Genomic DNA, 21,671 nt, shown 5'->3' with positions numbered 1-21,671 from the left:
ATGTAGCTCTTTTTATCATTAATGTCAGTAATCTCTATCCAACTATATTGGTAGTAAGGGTCGTTTTTATAAATCCTAGCATAGGGGGAGATGTTCTTCTTAATGTAACGAGATATACCCCCATTGCCTCTACGAGAGGATCACTTGTTCCAGGTAGACCATAGTGCAAAGCCATCTATGTTAGGGACCTTAGATTCTTCGTGCTCCCAAGTTTCAACAAGAAATATAATATCAACATCATTCGAGATCCAACTTAGCTTGGGGCCTTTATTCCATGGAAAACCCCGACAATTCCATGAAAGAATCTGGAGCATGTTGAATTCATATATTTTTGGTTTCTATCTCGAATAACGACTTTTCTATTTCTGATTATTGCCCATTTTCCTTCCTTCCTAGCCTCTTTTACCTTTTGAACCTCCTTTCTTAATTCTTCTTGATCTTCTAGAATGAGATATTCATTTATAAATATTCTCGTTCCTTTTAGACTTGAGGTTTTACTAAGTATGTCATACTTATGGTTAGTAGAGCTCACCTTTATTCGAATCATCCTTCCTTTATTCTCAATTAATTTCCCCAACCTTGTTGCTTCTGTGAGACACGTTGTTTCGATTTGTAATCTATTATGTAATTTTGTCTGGGCTATGGCTAAAGTATCCTCCTCTACCTCCTCTTTCAAACCGAAGATTATAAGGTTCAAGGCCCTTTTGTTACACGCATGGTCTAATTCTATCAATTTTTTCATTTCATCTTTAATTGGTATATATATATATATATATATATATATATATATATATATATATATGTATGTCTGTGTCTCTCTTGTTTTGTGCGTTTTCTGTGTTTATATTTCTGCAATATTTTATGTGTTCCATTGCTCCGTAATATATAATTTTCTAACATACCAGAAAAATGAATTTATAAAGCTGAGCATGATTGTCTGTCTCATGTACATGAAAAATGAATTTATAAAGCTGAGCATGGGAATGCCCGCCTCAGCTAGATCATGAAAATATTATGAAGATAATGTATTGTATTGTATCTTATTACAGGTCTCCTTCTAGCTTGAAAGAACTTCAGATCCTCATGATAAAGCATTTCACCCGACATTGACAAATTAACGACCTCATGCTTTAGGGGGCAACTGTTATAGACATTTTTGGGCACTGCAACCCCAATCATAAATGTCAATAAAACAAGGGCTCTTAATTCCTTAAAGGTTTTGTTCCGAACCCTAAAAGAACAAGGTCAACTGATTACATCTTCTCCCAGAAGTTCTCCATGAAAAACTACTCAGAACTGGTCAAAACTGGACCATTTCACCTGCTCCATAGGCAAAGTGCGTTGCATCCCACCTAAATACACACATTAGGTGCGATGCATGTCAAAAATCCCTTCTATGGGGTGCGATGGGCGAGAAGGGACAAATGGCAAGATCAATCCGCAAGGTGGAGGAGCATGGAATCTTCCAGAAACCTCTCCTGTGACACTTGCCTCTCTGAATTCGACCAAGGATGAGTAAGAGATCATCAATCTCCAAGTGGAATCAAGAACTATCAGAGAGAAGACACTAATCAAATCTCAAAAGCTGACTCACCTCCCTTGCAGACATCTATATATGGATCCCTCATCCCAGAGATCCGGAGGCTGGAATTTTGTATCTTGTAAGGAAGTGCTGCTGGTTTCTTAGTGCTATATCATAGTGTTGGGTGATCTAAGCTTGTCATGAGGTGAAGAAGGGATTCTTGTTGAGAGGATGATGCTGGGTCAGAACAATTGGTTGTAATTCTCTTGGCTCTTTCTTGATTATCAATAAATCTATTCAAATTTTCCTCCATACACTTGTGTGATTGATGTTTTATGCATTTGTGTGGTTAATATACATCTGATCCTATATTGCTTATGATAATAGATCTATGTTCTCGTATAGTGTTATGTTGCTTTGATTCTATAGGTACTCTGTGAAGCTGGGTACACAAGAAAGCAAGTAGCAAAGGACTATCAGAAGAGAGAGGAATTGAGCAAGGAAGCAAGCGCAAGACAGAGGTTGGTCTCCTTTATTCTTCTCTCATCTATCTCTCATAAAGGAAAACAAAAGTGGTTTTAGTTAGTTTGTTTCTAAGGTAGCTACCAGCCTTAGTGGGATTAGCAGCTCTGCATAGACACTATTCCCAGTAACATAAGGTCAATATGAAGTTGTTCTTATTACAGAAAGAAGTGAAATTTTTTTCCAAAATCATTTACCCAAATGCTATGGAAGCTAGAGTTTGTTTTCAGCCTAACCTTTTTGCAAAGTTTGAGGAGACAATTGCATAGTACAAAGATTGGCATCAATACATAACTAAAAAATTACAAGTTGAAGTTTTTGAGCTAGATTTTCCTCAAAGTCAAGCTTGATGTGTCTAGTTTGTCTCATTAGGCTTGTCATATGAGGCTCTACCCATTTTGTCATATATGGGTTTTGCCTTATTGTATTTCAAAATAAAATATGTAAGTAGAAGTCCAATAGTTAAATGTGGAATATGAAAATTTATTAGTTAGAATAAAGACAAAAGAAGTCCAAAATTCATGAGGAAATCTCAAACGTCACAAAGGTAGATGAAGAGTCATCTCATTTGTTATAAATAAACTCTCATCACTCAAGAAAAGGGCTTGGAATTGGATATTTGGAGCCTTGACTTCTCTAGTCTAGCATAGGAAGAGTATCCTTCTTTGGAGAAGCAAGTGTTGGCTTCACGTTCCACTATTTGGGACAATGTTATATCAATGTAATTGTATGCTTGGAAATTTCACTTAATTATAAGAAGATCTCAAACCCATCATACCTTCGTGCATAAGTCATGAATGTCATAAGACTAATCTTTATATGTTTGTGCTATATGTTGTTTCATTGATGATAATGCTAATGAACTAATTCGTTTTCTTTAGTATGTAACATGTTGAATGTGTGTTTTTTATGTTATCATGATCATTGTTAACTTGTGAACTATTTTACAGGCTAAGTAATGGTCCTTTGTATTTCTCATGTTCCTCTTTTAAGCTAGTACTATTACTTTCTTCAAAGGGGCCCACTTATTTCCCTTTGATATGAATGAACCTTTCACACTTTACATTTGATATCTCACAACGTTCATACACTTTATATCACCACAGTCATGCATATGTCATCTTATGTTCATTGTAGCCAAGGAATATCTTTGAGACCATCAACTTGGCAATTGGTTGTATTCCAGCTGGGACTCTTGCTCCAAATGGTTCAGGGTCTAATTGGGACTTCACATCGGGTAGACTCCTTTCCCTGTTGTCGGCTTCCAACACTGTCAACATGATTTTGTTGTTAGAAGATGGGTCAAATAACGAGCTAAGCCCATGAAGTTTGTTTTCAACTTTTTATCTTGAATGGCTTCTTCCCATATCATAACCCAAACATACATTTCAAAAGTTACAAATCTAAAACTACCCGTGCGAATAATTCATGTCTTATGACTTCTCAAACCTGAAATTTCATGGTGAGGCTGAAACAAGTATTCTTGAGCATACTGTCAGCTTTCTTGACATTTGTGACTATTATAAAATTAATTGTGAGGATGTTGCTTGAAGTTTGTTTGTTCTCACATTTGAAGGATGTGTTAAACAATGGTGCTTTACATTACTGACTGCTTCTATTCATTCTTTCAAACAACTTGTCAAGGAGCTTCACCAATCTTTTGATAGGTATGATTATAAAAGTGTTTATAAGAAGATTATTCATCTCATAAAGAAATATGATGAATTCATTGAAGATTTTCATGATCGATTTATTCATTTCTATTATGAGTTTTCAGAGGATGACATAGATTGGAATTTTATGAAAGAGAAATTTTATTATCTTGTTCAAATTAATTTGAATTCGTGTTATGAAACTAGCTCACAATAAGATAGAAAAGAGAGATAAACACCTTAGAATTCAGCCTCTTCGAGGGGGAAACCTCCTTTACATTACACAAATGAACAATTCTTGGATGATTCAAATGAAAAAACCTCCTTTCTATATATAGGAGTCTAAGGGGTCACAATATAACCAAAGCCGACCTAACAATAATAATATAAGGGCACAAAAATAACAATAGTGGGCTTCTATGGGGCACAATAATAAAAATATGGGGACAATAGGGGCACAACAATAACAATAAGGGATACAATGACAATAATAATGGGGGAATCACTAGTATTATAGGGACCTAACATGCCCCTCTCCTTCAAAAAAGTGTTGTCCTCAATGCTTGAGTAGTTATGGATGCTTCTGTATAAAATTCTCATCCTCCCATGTGGAATCCTCAATGGGTAAGTTCTTCCACTTGATGAGATACTCTGAAATTGATCGATTTTGTAGCTATCGAGTTCTTGTTTCTTTAACTACTTTAGGTTCCAATATGATTTTTCCTTCCTCATCAAGTTCTGGCAATATTGTTTGAATTGGGATCTTGTCACCTATAACCTTCTTTAAGCATGAAACATTGAAAACTAAGTGCACTTGGGAAGCTGCAGGAAGCTCCAATTTGTATGCCAAAGTACCTATCTTTTGCAACACATTGTACAGACCATAATACTTTGGCGATAATTTATTATCCTTCTTCTCTTGCTTGAGGGACATTTGTTTTTATGGTTGTAGCTGTAGGAATACCCAATCACCTACATCAAATCTTCTTTCGCTGCGATGTTGATTTGCCTGCTATTTCATTCTATTATATGCCAAGGTGAGGTTATCCTTTAAGAGTTGGAGAACTTGTTGTTGATGCTCGATGTGATCCTCCACTACTTGAACCTTAGAATTTTCTCTTAAATATGATGTGATGGATGGTGGATGATATCCATAAAGTGCCATAAATGGGGTCATTTTTGTTGCAGTATGGAAGGAAGTGTTATACCACCATTCAACTAGAGGCAACCATTTGGCCCATTGTGTCTATTTATCAGATACAAAGCAATGAAGATATCCTTCCAAACATTTGTTTACTATCTCAGTTTTCCCATCAGATTGAGGATGATAAGATGATATATATATATATATATATATATATATATATATAATGACTATCCATTAATTTTTTTAAATATTATTTAAAGTATTATTTATAATTTATTAAGCAAAGTCTTTCGATAGAAATCACATAAGAACAATATTTGGCCGACGAGTTTGGAACCAACAAGTGTGGTTCATCATGAGGACCAGATGAAGAGGCAGACCATGGCAAAGGTTTAAATAGAGAACAATGTAGAGACACAATTTCAAATAATGGCTATATTTGAACAATAATATTTAGATTGTGATATTAATTTATTAATATATTAAAAACAAATATTATTATGTAACTAATATATTAAATGGTCAGTTTTTGAAAAAAAAATGATATTATTTTATTAATTTATTAAAAATATTAATAGGTAACGACTATATTAAATGGCTAGTTTTTGAAAAATAATATTTAAATTAATTTATTAAAACCAAATATTACTAATTTTTTAAAAATAATATTTATATTAATAAGTAACCACTATATTAAACAGAGAAATAATATTTAAATTAATTTATTAAAAAAAAAATCAAAGTCAAACTCTTGATAATACAAACTCTTCAAAAATCAAAGTCACAGAAGCTTGAATATAGATAATATTTATAATGTTTTAAAAAATTAATTAAAATAAATAGTTGTTTTTTTAATATTATTTTTTATTTATTTTTATTTTAAAAATATTATTTATTATTATTTTTAATGATTTGAGCATTAATTTTTATCTTTTACTAAGAATTAAGAATAACTATTATATTACAAAATATTGATTTAAACACAATTTACATAATCAAGTTGAAACCATGGACTTAGTTGGAATGGAGAATGTATGGACTACCATATATAGAATCTTACTATCTATAGAATCTAACCCTCAAGATTTTGAATAAAATGCTTCAATATCTACAATATTTCACTTTGTACATTTCCTAATATCGACCAACAAAACACACAATTGACAAAGAGAGTCAAAATGTTACATTAAATCATGAAGAGTTATTCATTTGCTTTGATTTCTAAGTCACATGATTAACCACTATAAGAAATTATTTGTTCTCCTATTTAACCACCATGAAGAATTATTCATTTACTTTGATTTTTTTACCCCAAATTAGCCATGTTTTCAGCTTTGAAGTTGTTGATCTGAAAACGTGGAGACATTTCTTCTTGGGAATACACTGATACAACTTATAAATCTTAACTTAACTTTCTTTATGAGGGGAAAAATCTATAATATAAATGGTGAAGTATATTCAAGAAATCACCAAAAACAACCACCTCAATTCTCTCATTCACAATTTGCTTCAAACCTTAATATAAGGCACATGCTTAAGCAATATTGTTGAATTTATGACCTAAACCCCAAACAAAACTATGTTCTTCTTGATTATCAAGACAAAAGATTCCTTTCTCTCAAAAATTATATATATATATGATATGTTATATTTGTTAAAAAGATAACAAAATATATTAGATGATAAAATTTTATATACCACTAACTTATAGATGAAATAGCATTTTCCAATAGAATTCACCAAAATCCGACAATATAATTTCAAGATTTTTTAGTGTTTCACATATATTTTTGAATGAATAAATAGATTCAACACCCTTGAAAACCCTTGACACAATTGAATTATACAAATTAAACAATTTAAACTCAAAGTTTTAAAAATCTACGTCGTATTTTAATTAAAATTAACGAGAAAAATACTCATAAAAAATACTATTTCTCTCGTTTACAATTTTCAATACAGTGTACATTAATTAAAATTAACGAGAAAAATACTCATAAAAAATACTATTTTTCTCGTTTACAATTTTCAATACAGTGTACTACCCAATAGGGTATTAACCAGTTTCTAGTTTACAAGTTTCAATACAGCATACTACTCTTTACAATTTTAAGAATGAACAAATGTGTTAATCAGAAACAGGTATCTGAAACATGAAGGTAATATCTTACGAGGAAATATTCTCCATCCAAGAATTTTCCATCCCAGGCACTTAATTTCAATTTTGTTGAATCCACGTATGCACTGTTATTTTGTTCATTTTGCTTCTCTCCTCCCTACTAAAGGTAATATTTGACGAGGAAATATTCTCCATCTAGGAATTTTCCATCCCTCGCACCTAATTTCAATTTTGTTGAATCCACGTATGCACTGTTATTTTGTTCATTTTGCTTCTCTCCTCCCTACTGAATATTTTCTGTTTATGCAATGGTCGAAGTATGAAACGAAAATTATGAACAGTGCTGATATCACTCAGAGGATCTTATTTTCCTTATTCTCCTTCATGAGCTATGCTAAATCTTTTATCTGCGAGCTAATTGATAGCTGAAATAGCTGACTATCTTGATGGACATCTTATCTCCTTCGCTGGGATTATGTTTTCCATCTTATCTAGATAATTTTGGTACAGATTGCTCGAGCGTCCTAAAGCTCTCATGATGTACTATCTGTTCATTATATACCTTATATAATATAATTACGCTTTTTTCGTTCTGAAAACAATTTTACGAACAAACAAATAGCATAGTTTAAAGAATTTATAAATTGGTTTCAAAAATAATGGAAAATTTAGTAAAAATATAATAAAATAAAATTAGGATTAGCAAAAATTTATTAAAAATTTTAATTTTATATTTACTATGTAATCTTTCATGGATAGCACATACCTCACTGGTTCCAAAAAAAATTGTTAGTGTAGGGAATTCAAAATGAGTTATCCCAATTTATGTTTATGAAATTCTTTGATTGGAATTATAGTACCTCTCAAACAAATACTTTGGCATAAAATATATCTCAAAACCTTTTCTAATTTATTTTTATTTTTTTGGGTAATTTTTTTATTTTTTAAAATATTTTGTGAAAATTTTATGATTTTAGGTGTTTAATTGTAATTTTTGAAAGTGCTAAATCTATTTCTATTTTTTTTTTTTTTTTTTTTTAACAAACTCGCCAAAAATCTACCATGAAGTTGAATTTGTGGCCTAAAATGTGTTAAATGGTATTAGCGTGTTAACCAGGAAATGTTTTAGATCCAATTAGATCTTGAAGAGATATTTTATTGAGTTATTTAGATAGTAATTAAAACGAGCTGAACTGTCAGGCATCACCAATGCATATAAAGGAGTGAAACGCATCACCGATGCATATTTATTAGATGGTAATTGAAACGAGTAAAACTGTCAGGCATCACCGATGCAATTAATTACAGGAATGTAAAACGAAGCGATAGCGGCACCACAGACAATCCTAAAAGAAGAATCCAGTCCGTGGTACAATGGATTCTAAAATCCCACATGGACAGAAAATGGTTGATCTCATTTCCGAAGGAGAAAGGCTCCAACTTGATCATTTCGATTGTGCACGTAATCCTGGCATTTGGCAGCTGCCATCTTTTCAATCGTCAGGAAGAATTCATCGGTTAAAACATCGGAAGCCAAGTGAGTCCTCACAACATTCTCGAACGCTGCCCTGTAAATGTTGGTTACCATCCTCCCGAACATCTTCTCATCGCCTTTTCTCACCTCTGAAATTGGATGCAAAGGCAACCCACCAAACAACTTTACTCCCTCCACAATCTCAAACGAATTCTCCATCTTCACTATGCTCTCCAACTCCTCCACACTTGGGGAGAATACCGGAAGGTTGAACGACTCCATTTTCTCCTTCTCAATCTTTCCCTGCACCTCATAAATCCATATTAATATTTTGATATCGACACAGAGAATTGGGTTGGATTCAACATAAGGAGAAGTATATATTACCTGTTTGATAAGCTCTTCAAACGCAGCTTGCATGTGATGAGAAATGTGTCCTATTGCGCTTTGCTCTTTTATGTCTGCGGAACTACGGCCTGCTAGACATATGAACATGCATCCGCCAGGTACCATCTCCTCTGCCCGTGCTGCTAGAAATGCACAAAAATCTTTGCGAAATTGGGAGAGATAGGCAGCACCCACTTCATCTCTGGATATATAAATTGCTTCTCCATTCCAAGCTGGAGAATTTCTATCTACAACGCTATTCGGAACCTGCAAATTGCATTTTAATTCAGTTATTATGCATCTCGCATAAGATACTGAAGAAATGGAAAAGAACGATGAAATGGCTATCGGTTTATATGAAGCAACAACAGGTTTATATGAAGCAACCATCTAAATTTGTAAATCTAAGACAAGTTAGAAATGAAAATCTCGAAGAAAAATAATATTGATTATTTGTTTGTTTTAGGATTTTTGATGATGGTAGAGTTTCTATTTAAAATGTTAATAGAGGCCTAAAATATTGGAAAAATAGAAAAGAATTATAAAATAACTATCAATTTATAAGAAACAATTACATCTATAAATCGACTTATATAAAGCAAAATCCTAATGATGAGAGGAATATCTATCCTAAATCATAGTTACCAAGTTCGAATTTGGATTCTGATTCAAATTTGATTCGATAAGTTAAAAATTTGAATCAAAAATTCGAAAAAAATTAGACAATAGACATCTTAATTTTTTTAATTTTTTATAAAACAATATTTTTATTCATTCTTTTCTGAATTTATTTTAAATTAAAAATCACACAAAACTTCTATATCTTTCAAAACTTATCTTTAAAATATATTCCTAATTCAAAAAGTTATTTATCTAAAATATTTATAATAATAAATAAAAATACATTTAACAAATATATAATAACCTACCAAATTTATCACTTCACAGTATAACAAATTCTTTCTTTATCTATTTTCTAAACTCTTAAGTGGTAAATTGATAAACTTTCACATTTTACTATGATTTCTAAATTTTCCCAACACTAATTGATTTTTAAACTTGTAAATTTCCCATTTCAATATGCTTTTTAATGTTCTTTCCTTATGCGTGGATGCCATACAAGTCCCAAGCTTCATAAATTAAATCAGATGCCACAGCCTTCGAAAAACAAGTAATGATGCAGAGTCTTGGCAGAAGTGCTGGAAGATTGTTTGATGTTGAGATTGTGCTGCACTGACCACAACCTGTGAGCATTGATCTACTTCACCTCTAAGCTGCAATTGTGTGCAATTGGCAACTTCGAAGCTGGCATTGCACTTTTGTTGAATGAAAGCTCTTGGATGGAGGAGACATTACTCATGTCTGATTTTAGCAAAGGTTTATATGAAGTTGGAGAAGACATTACTAATGTTTGATTTTAGCAAAGGTTTATATGAAGTTGGAGATTTACTTCTGGAAGATTTCACAACAATCCACTCATCATGTAGGCTTGTGATCTAATCAGACCTGTTAGCAACATCTTCAAATTTACAAACTGTGGCCAGTGCTATCACTATGTCCCTGGGAGGTCTTGAGCATTGCCTAACTTACCTATTCACCTCCCCATTGCATTCCCCTATTGGGCTTGGTACGCTGAGTGACAGAATGAGAGAAAGCACTGCACTGGTCCACCTCTTTTCTGAATCTCTCCAAAAGCATTTCTCCAGGAAATCCCGGATCTGAGGTGAAAGCCATCCAGTATCTCAGACAGCTCCTCCGTGCATCCATGATGTTAACCTGCTGATAGTTCTTATTGAATGAGCATCCATGATCTCAACCTGCTGAATTGTCCGTCTGGGTAAACTATGTAACCTTTATCAATTAAACCTGAGAAACGAATAGAATTTGGACGAATAATACGGTATTCGTACCGAATCCATGAATTATCGTATTTTTTTGCCGGGGCGAATTTGGTAACTATGCCCTAAATGATGTTAGACACAGGGAAAAAAATTATACCCATATCATATTCCAAAGAACAAATTCTACCCACGTCATATTCGAAAGACTAAATGTAGAAATCTGCACGCTCAGACATTGACACCAATTTATTATTGGTTTACCATTCAAAATTCTACAAATTCTCCTGGCATTAGATATAAATACTGTCTTAAACTTTACATAGTCATTCAAGATTTAATTTAAAAAGCATTTATGTGCTTTCCGCGTGGAAAGGGGCAAGGGAGCAAGATCATTTACCTGCGAAAGCCAGTGAAGGCTGCTAGAAGAGTGACAGAAATGGAGGCTTTTCAGTGGGAAAAGTCTCTTGTAAAACGATCCGCAGACCGCTGCTGCGGAGTAAGATCTCGTTGACGGAGGCTCAGTAAAACCACGCTCACCTTCATCTTTTTTGTGGGCATGCTCTGCTGATTGTTCATGTGGAGGCAGCGAGCGAAGGAGCGAGTTAAAATCGTTGGAAGGAAGATCAGCGAAGTAAACCTGAAATTCTGGCAGCTTCACAGAATGAGAAGTACACGTTGTTTGGACGGCTCGAACGATGGTGTCCGCCACTAGAAGAGTGTTAATTCCCGTTGCACACCCAAAATCTGCAATGCGAAATACACCATTTTCTCCATTCATGGTATCAAGTCTGAGATGCTGGGAAATTTCACGCTACAGAATAGGTTTTATCACTTGTATAATTCTCAACTGCTTACATCTCAAAACGATAAAATAACGTCAACAAAATTTATTGCTGTAAACAGAATCCAACTCCAAATATTATAATGTGTAAGCTATAGTTAAATTGAAATTATTAAATAAAATATAAACCTGTAAAGATAAAGAAACGCGAGCATAGCTGGTCTCTCCATCTCCGCCCTTCATGGCCAGCACATTCTCCATTGATTTCACGCAGTCCATCGTATTGGATTACTACAAAGCAAAGGGCCGGTTAAACACGGCTTTGTATCTAGAAGTGCTTTACCCTGCCATAGGGCATTTAATGCCTCTATGGTTACTGGTTCACATGGATGATGGTCATACACAGTATGGCAAAGATAAAGGCTCTTTTCCGACTGATGTGTTCGTCGATTACTCCGTCCCTCTACCGAGGTTCGTCTCCATCCCGTCGACTACCGTTCCTTTTACATCTATTTATAGAAAGTGCAGGCTGTCCTGATCCGTGTGTCAGCCATCGATCAGAAGTAGAATTTGGACAGTAGAGATTTGTGGGCACGCAATTGAAATTTGAAAATTGAATTAAGTAATAAATTTAAAAAAAACTGCGATTGTAAGTAAAAAGGAACTCCATTCTACCACAAAGAGATGAAAAGTAAAAGAGATGGCAAGTACGAAGCAGACGGAAAGAAAGCTCAGGTTTGGGAGGACCTTAAATTTTTTGAATACCGTGATGTGATTTTTTTATTATGCAGAAACTTCTTCGTAGGTTCTTCACCCACCCATTAAATTTTTTGAATACTGTGATTTTTTTTATTATGAAGAAACTTTTCCTAGGTTCTTCACCCCTCTGCCCCATTAAATTTTTTGAATACTGTGATTTTTTTATTATGAAGAAACTTCTTCGTAAGTTCTTCACCCCTCTGCTCCATTCAAGTCAAATTTTAGGCCAATGGGCCTCTTGGCCTCACTCAAAGTCAAGTCAATACACTCAGACCTATGTAATTGTCTTCCGATTTCCGAAATCGATTTCTGCATCTTTCATTTTCCTATTTTTTTTATGAGCGTTTGACGGAGGATGGAGTTTGCCAAAACTGCGACGTTGTGATTTTCTCACTATATCTCTCTCTCCTTATCACAATCACTTAGAATACACACCCACGTTTATACGAATCAAAACAAACACATCAACTCTCGCTGTTATTCACATTTTTAAAACTTATTTCCTAAGAAAGAGTGAGTTTCGAGGCGACGACAATTTTTCAAGATTTATAATTGAATAACAAAATTAAATAAATATTAATATTATTTTTAAATATTTAAATTTAACGTAGAATATTAAATTAAATTACTCACTGAATCTAAACTCTATGGAATAATCATAATCATATACACAGATACGATACTTCTGCTCATTTTTCGTTGGTGATGTTGATTTGAGCTGTTGAGTGATTATATGATTAATTAACATTAACCTCGCTTTTAATTCAATGTTTTTCGTCAACATAACCATCCCATATACAACATTTCGCATGTATTACATTATGTAATTCAATATTATATTATATCCCAATATTTTAAAGAATAAACGTAAATGGTAAAAAATATATTTTATTGGGAATAAAGGTTATAATAATTTTATTTTAAATGTTAAATAAAAAATTTATATTATTTATATAAAATATGTGTATTTTAAAGGAAAGTGATACTTAATATGATATAATAATTAAAAAAAAACCAAACTATTAAAAATAATAATAAAAATAATCATATATATAGATAATTTTGATTTAAAAATATAATATATTTCAAAGTGAATTTAAATTTATATTAAAATTATTTGAATTTAATTAATATATTTTGAAATCATATTAATAAAATTGTTTAAAAAAATATTAAAATATATTATCATATCTTCTTAAAAAGTATAAAAGATATTAAAATCATATTAAAGGGAAAAATAACAACAACAACAAAAAAGTTAAGATGAAGTGAGGGCAACGAAACCACAAAAAACATTAAGATGAAGTTGTCCCAACAAATATTAATAATGAAGAAGCCACAAACTTGAAATCCTTAATAATAACAAATAGAGTAGTCTAACTAGGCCACAATTTTACTGGAAAAATAGTGGAAATTTCAGCAAGATTTTGATTAAAATCCAGCAAAATTTTGGGGAAATCTAGGTTATAGTTGTCAAGCAATCCTTAATAATAACAAATAGAGTAGTCTAACTAGGCCACAATTTTACTGGAAAAATAGTGGAAATTTCAGCAAGATTTTGATTAAAATCCAGCAAAATTTTGGGGAAATCTAGGTTACAGTTGTCAAGCTTCATGATTTTGGGTGCCCTGAGGGTTTTTGATGGTGTTGAATCAACTTCCACCATCAAAAAAGTATTTAAACAACCTAACGGTTGGATTTTTTGAAAGAAAAAATGGTTGGATTATGTCGAAAATTTGTTTTCCAAGCAAAATTGTGATTTAGTTCCCGGATAGTAAGTGCGTTATTCAAGATATAATCGATCAAGGAAGTGACAATGTTCCTTTAATCATTTAATCGAGGGATAAGACTAGGTTGTATATTTGATTGTATTGTCATGAATTAAACATATCAGATTAAAAATGATTGGGATATTGTCTTACTCGTCTTTGTAGACCTAATCTTCTTTCCTCTAACTCAATGTCTCGCGAAATAATGGCCCAATTCCTAGCACATTATTCATTGGAAAGTGAATTTTTCAAAATAAAATCAAGCAGAGAATGAGCAATGTTAGTTTGATCATGGATCCAAAAGCCAAGGTTAGGTTGTTCTGGAGACTAAATTGTCATGGAACTAATGAGATTTCAAAAGATTGAGGGAACGAATCGTTCGCTAGTATGGTCGCCAAAAAAGATGTTGATGTTATTATAAGATTAAAAAATCAACTCCCTCGAATATCCTTCTCACAATGGGATAATGAGACACGCTAGCTCATATATGAAGGGGTGTGGGATTATTTTATGTATTTTATGAGTTTTTTGGATTTTTATCAAGTGTAGAAAAACAGAGTAGCAATTAAAATAGTTGTATATACATTAAGTACAATAATTACAATTGAAATAAAAAAAAATATGCAACATATAAATAGAAAATTCAAAATGAAAGATTAGACAAAAGTAACGAACTAATCGGAGCCCAAGGTTTTGTACAACATAAGTTGTTATAATTACAAACAAGGTAGTAAGCTAATTAGGATTGGGGCAACAACCTTGTAACATGTAGAGCATAAACTAACAAAAAAAATAAGTAAACTGCTGAGAAATAGTATAAAACAAATAAGATATAGAGAGGTATATAAACAGGTATTTTATGAATGAATGGCCGATTTTTATTGAAATGAGACAAAGTATAGCCAAAACTCTAAAATTCAATCCTTTGTGAAGACTTTTGACTAACCAAATCATAGACTATTGCAATATAAATCTATCATATATAATAATTCGAGCAAGAAACAAGAGTGGCAGCAAAATGAAATCCTTCAAGCAAGTAAGATGTGGGCAACTTGTTTTTCTGCAAATAACTAGTTGTTAGCACTAGTAGTAGATTCGCTTGACCTTCAAACAACAATAAAAATAATCAGAAAGACACAATATACCTAAATAGTAATTAGTAATTTCAAAGGAGCCACCTAGCTTGCCCGTAGATGATATAGATTTGTTGTCACCATCATGATTAGATTTAGAGTTTGTGAGAAACTATAAAAAATAGTGGCCAGAAGTTATAGCATACCTCTCCCTCAACGGTTCTACTTTTGCCTTCATAGATTTATCCTCTTTTAAGAAGGCTTCAAGCAGTTTTGGTAGTTTTTCTTTAGGCTTAAAATGATTATTTTCTTTAGTTTTTCTAATCAATGTTGATTAGATAAATAAGAGGAGAAAATTTTAAAAATTGTTAAAATAATTAAATTAAGACTAGACTCTAATAGGTCGGACCCTCTATAATCCATTTTTATATAAATTTCTTCACTTTTCAAAGATTAATGTCTAGACCATGGGTGTTCGTTCAACATAGTTGTGCAAACGTGTGAGGAGCATGAAACGTGGCGGGGAGTTCTGAACTATGAGCCGTCGTTCACTTTGCGCTCCCCCCTGTTGCGAGGAGGTCTTGATGGAAGGAGAGGCCTTGTGGGTGAAGGTGAATGAGTTATGGTGTCGAGCGAAAACCCTATCGATTGTGGAGTTTCGAGGGGTGGCGGATGGAACCACTCTAGATACCGATGCTTTTCGAAAAGCAATTGCTTTTCTGAGTGGATTCTCGAAAAAAGGAGGCGGCCAGCTTTACATTCCACCAGGCAGATGGTTAACTGGAAGCTTCAGTATCACATAACACTTCACTCTTTATCTCCATAAAGAAGTTGTCATTCTGGGCTCTCATCAGGTATTCCCTCCTCTCATATTTTTTTGCATTATTTCTCTCTTTCTAAGTGCCTACAGACACATGCCATTTATTATTTACACCTTGAAACCCTTTGACAGTTAGCCAGTTGTCTCTTAGAGTGGCACAAATCCATGTGAACACTTATTTATCGAGATATATGAAATTTGTAATGCTCCTCGTGAAAAGTTAATATCGGTAAATAGTAAAGTTAACCATGAACAAAAACTTTATTTGAAAAGTATAAAACTCTGTTGCTAGTATTATGATAATTAAAATTGTGTTAGTGCTATTTGATTTGAGCATATGATTAATCATGGTTAATAACTGTGGAGGCAGTTAAAATATAAAAAAAAACCTAACTACCTTCAGGAGGTATTTGAGTCCCCAGAGAAAAAAGGGGAAAGATTGCCAAGTCTGGTAAGGATCAGATGGCAGAAAAAAAAAAAAGGAATGCTATGTCTGGTAGGGATCAGATAGCATAGGAAAAAGGAAGAGATTTTCCTGTATTCGCTATGTCTGGTTAGGATCATATAGCGAAATCTGGCGAGGCCAATGAAATTGCAGTCAAGAGAGTCTGCAAAAGTGCTTGGGGGTGGAAGATCGAGAAGAATCTTCCTACGGACAGGTGGTTTGACAAACATTACAAGTAGGTTTGTCGTTAAGCAGGTATGGCTTACTATGTATATCCGCTGAGAAATTTCTTGTGTGGTTCTGTGCTAAGAGAATAGAGATAGTGGAAAGTAATCTGTCTATTTTTTTTTTTTTTTTTAAAGGAAAGAACATTAGATTCTATGTGACGGACAGAGACAGAACCTGCATTCTTTATTTGAAATAAAAGTGAAAACATAACGAACAGATCACTGTAATCTTGGCGGTAGCAAGGATTTAATGACAGGGAATAAATACTGTAAAACCCTTTTTCCATATTCAATAATCGAAAACGAAAGACTAGTAATCTTTGTATTCAGAAACCGGAAAGGAAATTATAAACATTCTCTGCTGAAAGAGACTGTAGCATACACTTATATTCACAAAAATGTACACAGAAAGTAAATCTGGTGTGACATGCAGATCAAACAAATCCATATACTAAACTATATTATTGTCCATAGAGAGGTGATGAAATACCTTAAACCTCGGTCAAGTGGACCGCGGGATTAACCAGAGATTGATAACAAAACAGGTTCAACTCAATAACATTTTCTTATAACCGCATAACTGTGTCACATGATTAGAAATATATATATACATTCACGGTTAAAATAATACGAAAACAAATAAGTATGAATGCCGAGGAACTGGCATAATAACCGTGGTCACATGCATGCTCAGCCAAGATTAACTTGCAACCCCGCTCTGGATGAGCCACTCTAGCCGAGCCGTAGCATGTGCTTAGCCAGCGGAGGGCACCAAAGTCGAGTCATGTAATATATGAATTCATTATCTGAAAAGAAAGGAAAACAATAGCTTTACCCTGAATAGGGAGATAATATAAATTAAACATTAAGTCTGCAAACATAGTACAGTACAGAGAAGACGGATAAACTGAAAAACATTATGTGTAGAGCTAAAAGCTTACTAAAACCTTCGTGTCTCATTCAAGTTATTTCAACAAGTCTAAATCAGGAAACAAACCCTTCCACTTCAGCACCATTGTTTAACAAGTTATTGTCGGCGTTCAAAGACAAAGCTAATAGTTAATAGACAGTTACACTTTTACAATGAGACATGGATGAAATGGTCGTGCTCGGTATGCAGCACCTCCTAACAAAGAAATCCGTCTAAGCAGGGGCGAAAAACCCGATAAGCAAAAGTAGAACAGACAAACTGTCAACAGGGAAACCCTTGAGCTTGCACAGGGACCCAAATCCGAGAGAGTGACACCCGACATCCCTGCCCAAGTGAACAAAAGTTCAGCCGTGGCCCTGAAAAGTCGAACATAGAAAGCTTCAGCAGTATATAAGCCTTACCTGGTATTGGGCTAGCAAGTAGCGTGAAGAAGCTTCTCGTCATCGAGGGCTAAACGACAAGCCATCCACCTGAGCACGATAACCAATTCATAAACTGAGAACCTGTTTAGAAGACAATGAAAGACTGAAACGGGAACAGAAAGACTTGTGCCGGCGGTAACCAAAAACTGGTGTGGCATAAACTATTACCCGAAACATCAAGCTTTAAGAAAATATGAACCAGGTTAGCTTAACATTTTACCTGAAGCCGAGGCGCGAAGTTGCTGGAGTAAGAAGGATTTCAGAACAATGCAATCGCCACAGTGCTGTGAGCGGCACAGTCACACTAAAATGAAAAATAGAATCAGTCGAAAAAGGGAAACACACCTCTTACAAATATCTCATCCGCCTTACCGCATCGTGGCGCAATCTTAATCCTCGATCCGGAGCAGCCTCTTACCACCGTTCGATGGCTCGTTGGAGTTCGGGAAAGATCAGGCGCGAAATGGCAAGCCCAAGGTATCCGGCCGTATGGCGCTTGGAGCCCCGGGCACGCGTAGTCACATGGCGGGTTGCCAGCTGACCGTTCATCCATCCAAATGGACGATGGTGATGTTGCCAGCGGGTTCAACGCACAGTTTCGGATATCTTGGGATTATAAACTGAAGTTCGACAGCAATTGCCATAAATCCAGCATTTAAGATTGACAACCACTCCATGCGTTGTATAGATCCCGCATTTGCAACCGCAGAGTTGTATTATGCCATTACATCAAACTTTGTCAACGTTCAACTATTAACGAACCTTTGAAATGGGTGATAGCATTGAAAGGAGGCAAATATATAATCAGCATAACCATTATATAGAGTGTGTAAGTATGTGTGTAACCATATTTATGTATAAAAGCAAAACTTGAAACTGTGCTGCTCGATAAACCGAGACACATGTAGATATTACAAAAGTGTGTATTCAAGAGATAAACCGAGACACATGTAGATATTACAAAAGTGTGTATTCAAGAAATATTAATATGGATCGCATGTATAGTTTATGCATGGTAGATAACCAAAAAAAAAAATTTACTTTACTTGTATAGCAAGGGAGTGTGACAAATTGGTATCAGAGCCAGGTTTACAACTCTGTGACCTTTGGGAAAATTTCAATTAACACAGCAATGTAAATATACATAGTGTCATGACAAAAGTTGAGAGTATGTTAAAAACAAATTATATCTGTTTAATGAGTTATTCTTAAGCAGGTAGCAGCAGAATGAGGAGAGCAAGTAGCACTCCTCATGGAAATTTGGATCAACCAGATAATGTGGGGCAACCTCAGGGAAATCCTGAGCTTTGGGTGCAACTGGGAGCTGAAGGCCGCAATACTGATTCGATGATATTGAGGACAGTTCAGGAACTGAAGGACGAAATGGCCCGGTTGCGTGAAGATAACGCGAGATTAAATATGGAACAGGAGAGGATTCTGAAAAGTTTATCTGATAAGCAACATCAACAGCAGTCACATCCGAGGCCTGAACAGACACGAGTAACAGATGAACAGAGCTATCACACTGAACAGGAGGAAGCGGAGGACAGAGCGGAGACGCGAGGAGAGAAGTCTGTTAATGCTTCTGAATATCAAACTCCAAAAAGACCGCGGATGGAATTACAAGGGGAGTTTCGGAAGATTAAACCACCTCATTTCGATGGGGAATCAGAAGAAGCTGCAGAGGCGTGGCTAATTAATATGAATAAGTATTTTCAAGTATACGAGTATGATCACCATCTTAAGGCAAGGCTGGCTATATTCCAGCTGCAGGCCAAAGCCACACTATGGTGGGAGGAGGTCAAGATGGTGTGGGGAGTGAGTGAGCAGGATGTGACCTGGGAAATTTTTCAAAGATATTTCAAGGAGAAGTACCTGACAGAACGCTTTTACGATGAAAAAGCGCGAGAATTTCATGATCTGCGGCTTGGACAGCAGACCATTGACGAGTTCGTAACTAAATTCACATCCCTGCTTCGCTATGTGCCGTATATTCGTGAGGAGAAGGCTAAGGTACAAAGGTTTGTTAGTAGCCTACCTCTGGCAATGCGAGAAAGGATAGAGTTTGATAATCCGAAGACGATGGATGAAGCAATTCGGAAGGCGAGACTATGTTATCAGCAAAGCAAACAAAAAGGAGAAAATTCTGGGAAGCGTTGGACAGATAAGAGGAGCAGCAGAATGCCTGTGGGAACTAAGGGAACTCGCAGCAGCTTTCAAAAAGGATTCTCGAAAGGGGCCAGTATTAGAAATCCAACTAAAAGTCAGAACAGATTCAAGCCTCCTGCTGAATCTAAATATAGTGAACAGCAGGTTAGATTGGATAATGAAGGCTCAGCTAGGCCACCCGTTCAGTGCTGGGGTTGTGGTGGACCCCATTATATTAAAAATTGTCCTCATCGGAAGGAAAGCGATCAATTGTCCCAGATCTATGAAGCTTCTACAGTAGGAGATGTGGCCCGATCCATGCCCAGAATAAATGCAGCACTGGAGGATCGACAAGCTGATTACCAGCCAACAATGATAGAGTTTGAAGGTAAGATCTTTGATCGAACTGTTTCTATTTTAGTAGACCCAGGAGCTACTTTAAGCTATGTAAGTCCCAAAGTTGTGGAAAGCTGTAGTTTGCAAACTATTAAGTTTAAAAGCCCTTGGTTAGTACAGCTGGCCACTGGGGCCAAAAGACGAGTACTGACTAAGGTCAGCAACTGTCCATTAAGGATAGCTGGCCAAACAATAACAACGGAATTAAACGTACTCCCTCTTGGATCCTATGATGTGCTGATAGGAATGGACTGGTTGGAACAGCGATGGTCTGTAATTAATTGTAAGACGAAAACAATTTCTTACCGAGATGAACTGGGAGTGGAAAAAGAGATTCAGGGCATCCAGAAACCAGTGCAGATTCGGCCAATTACGGCCTCACAGCTGGTTAAAAGTGTCCGGAAGAAATGCCAGATTTATGCAGTACAAGTAGGGTACGCAGGGACTGTGGATAAAATTGCAACTGTTGAAAATATACCGGTAGTGCAAGATTTTGCAGATGTATTTCCTGAAGAGATCCCAGGGCTGCCGCCCAAAAGAGATTTAGACTTCACCATCGAATTGGTACCCGGAGCAGCCCCAGTTTCCCGAGCACCCTATCGGATGAGTGTGCCGGAATTAACTGAGTTAAAAATGCAGCTGCAAGAGTTGTTGGACAAGAAGTATATCCGTCCCAGTGTATCCCCTTGGGGAGCTCCTGTGTTATTTGTGAGGAAAAAGGATGGAACTCTGCGTATGTGTATAGATTATAGACAGCTGAACAAATTGACAGTTAAAAACAAATATCCATTACCCCGCATTGATGAGTTGTTTGATCAGGTAAAGGGGGCGACAATCTTCTCAAAGATCGATTTAAGATCGGGTTACCATCAAATCAGAATTAAAGATGAGGACATAGCCAAAACAGCTTTTCGTACTCGTTATGGACACTACGAGTTTGTGGTACTGCCTTTTGGGTTGACCAATGCACCGGCGACATTTATGTGTTTGATGAACAGTGTATTTCATCAGTACCTAGACAAATTTGTGTTGATCTTTATTGATGATATACTTATATACTCCCGGAATATCAAGGAGCATGAGGAGCATCTTAGAATAGTGTTACAGACATTACGGGAGCATCAGTTATATGGTAAATTCAGCAAATGTGATTTTTATAAAGAACAGATCCAGTATTTGGGCCACATTATTACGAAAGAAGGTATAGCTGTGGACCCCGAAAAGATCAAGACTATA

The 21,671-nt window shown here is 35.1% G+C and overlaps 1 pseudogene; it reads right to left on the bottom strand.

Moving 5' to 3' along the window:
- Positions 1 to 8,298: 8,298 nt before the first annotated feature.
- LOC149151235 (indole-3-acetate O-methyltransferase 1-like) lies at positions 8,299 to 11,724 on the bottom strand (annotated as a pseudogene).
- Between the last annotated feature and the right edge of the window lie 9,947 nt (positions 11,725 to 21,671).

The sequence above is a fragment of the Pinus tabuliformis genome, chromosome 9 (genome assembly GCF_031772625.1).
Source record: "Pinus tabuliformis cultivar Carrire ecotype Pingquan chromosome 9, CPIR1, whole genome shotgun sequence".
NCBI classification, from domain to species: domain Eukaryota; kingdom Viridiplantae; phylum Streptophyta; class Pinopsida; order Pinales; family Pinaceae; genus Pinus; species Pinus tabuliformis.
Note: the sequence above shows the minus strand (reverse complement) of the source record. Positions and strands in the feature narration are given on the sequence as shown.